The following is a 2,535-nucleotide window of genomic DNA, read 5'->3' as shown; positions in this document are numbered from 1 at the left end:
ACACTAACATCCTGAGCAGGGCTGGAGCTGATAAACAGCCCATCTATCACAGCCCCAGCAGCCTGATGAGAAGCAGATGCTGCATCTCTGCCGTGAGCCCCAGCATCCGGCCCGGCCCCCCCGGCCACGTGCACCCAGCTGGGACCGGGGCAGAAACCACCCCGTGCACTGGACTGGGCTCCCTCGCTGCTGCCCCTTGTTCTTGGGGGAAAAAGCCCTGTGGAGCCCCGAGATTGCAGCATCCCTTTCTCAGGAACGATGGTTTGCAGCAGCACGGGGCTGTCTCTGCACCAGCCATGGCCAGCCCTGAGTCCCGGCCAAGTGTGACAGCAGGCACAGGGACCCCGATCCAGGGGGGGTGCTGCAGGGACCCTCCTGCCTCTACAGAGCGTCTGCCTGGCTCCTGCACACCCCCAGGAAGGGATTTCTGCAGCAGCGATGTGCAGTGTGCCCTGGGATCCATCAACTGGGATGCATCCCTTGGGATCAATTCCCTGGGCTCCAGCCCTTGGGCTCCAGCCCCTGGCATGCATTCCTTTGGCATCCAGCCCCTGGGATCCATCCCATGGGATCCATCCCTTGGGATCCAGCCCCTGGGATCCATCCTGTGGGATTCATCCTCTGGGATCCAGCCCCTGGGATCCATCCTGTGAGATCCATCCTGTGGCATCCAGCCCCTGGGATCCATCCTGTGGGATCCATCCTGTGGGATCCAGCCCCTGGGATCCATCCCGTGGGATCCAGCCCCTGGGATCCATCCCGTGGGATCCATCCTGTGGGATCTAGCCCCTGGGATCCAGCCCTTGGGATCCATCCCGTGGGATCCATCCCATGGGATCCATCCCGTGGGATCCAGCCCGTGGGATCCATCCCCTGGGATCCAGCCCGTGGGATCCATCCTGTGGGATCCAGCCCCTGGGATCCAGCCCGTGGGATCCAGCCCTTGGGATCCAGCCCGTGGGATCCAGCCCTTGGGATCCATCCCGTGGGATCCAGCCCTTGGGATCCATCCCGTGGGATCCAGCCCCCTTTGCATGACTGGGCTGGGGAAAATCAGCCCCCGGCCTGTCCCTGCGTGTACCCAGGAAAGGACCTGCAGTGGTGCCCGTGCTGGCAGCGTGGTGGCACAGTCAGCTCTGCCCATCGCTCGTGGTGGCCATTCCTGGGGCTGGACCATCCTCTCGTGTGTTCAGCAGTTCCATATCCCCACGGACACCTGCAGCTGAGCCTGTAAGACACAGAGGGTGGGAGTCAGCACAGTGGTGAAGGGCTGAGTGTGGCACCACAGGCTGCCCACAGTCCTGGGCAGCTGCTGTGGGGGTCCCTGGGGTGCTGAGCACCCCGTGAGCCTGAGGACAGCTCTTTATGTGCACACAACAAACCCTATGACAGCCATTCAAGACCCTCCCTTCATCGCTCAAATCCACGTTTGCCCAAAACCCATGGATGTGGGACACATCTCCTTTCCTGGGAGCGACTTCCAGGTCTCCAGGTCTGCACACCGGACCTGGGGATGGCCCTGTCACCCCACTGCCACAGTCCCAGCCCCGGTGAGAAAAGACAGGACAAAGCCTTGTCTGGCCCCGTGAGACACGGCTGGGAGAGCTCAGCTGCCATCCCCAGGGAGGTGCTGGTGGGGGAAGAAACGCCGAGAAAGCCTGGAGGAATGCACCAGGCAGCACATCCCGCCGGGATGGAGGCAAAACATCTGCACAGCTCACCCAGCCCTGCCCGAGAGAGAGMTCAGGGCAGAGAGACACCCAATCCTCCCTTCAGTGTCCCCAAGATGGGACAAAAGCCCAGCACTGCAGCTCTGCAGGGCCTGCCCTTTCCCCCTTTGTTCCCACGCGCAGTTTTCTCCCAGATTGCCGTGAAAGACGCCTGCCACCAGCATGTCACTGGTCACCATGCTCACACTGCTGCTGGGGCACCTCCGTGTGGGGACACCAGTGTCCCCTGAGCCAGGAGAGCCGACACACCGGTGTCCCCCGAGCCAGGAGAGCCAACACACCAGTGTCCCCCGAGCCAGGAGAGCTGACACACCGGTGTCCCCCGAGCCAGGAGAGCTGACACACTGGTGTCCCCTGAGCCAGGAGAGCTGACACACCGGTGTCCCCCGAGCCAGGGGAGCCGACACACCGGTGTCCCCCGAGCCAGGAGAGCCACAGCCCCAAGCTGCTTAATCCACTCGTGCAGCTGTGAAGGCGCCACATGGGCTCGGAAGAATCCGGAATGACAAATGATGGTCCTGCCAATGCTGGGGATCCACCAGGCACCGCCTCATCCCCAGGGTCAGTGTGTCCGGAGGGTGCCCAGGACAGTCCCCTGGCACCCCTAGGGTCAGTGTGTCCAGAGGGTGCCCAGGACAGTCCCCTGGCACCCCCAGGGTCAGCGTGTCCGGAGGGTGCCCAGGACAGTCCCCTGGCACCCCTGTGGCCACAGCAGCGCTGCTGGCATTGCCCGTGCCCCGAGTCGCCGCTCACCTCCAGCCTCGCCTGTCCCAAGCCGTGTCCCTGTCCCGCCAGCGCCGGTGGG

Source organism: Malurus melanocephalus, unplaced genomic scaffold (genome assembly GCF_030028575.1).
Source record: "Malurus melanocephalus ecotype Western Australia unplaced genomic scaffold, MMel_1.1 scaffold_594, whole genome shotgun sequence".
NCBI classification, from domain to species: Eukaryota; Metazoa; Chordata; class Aves; order Passeriformes; family Maluridae; genus Malurus; species Malurus melanocephalus.
Note: the sequence above shows the minus strand (reverse complement) of the source record.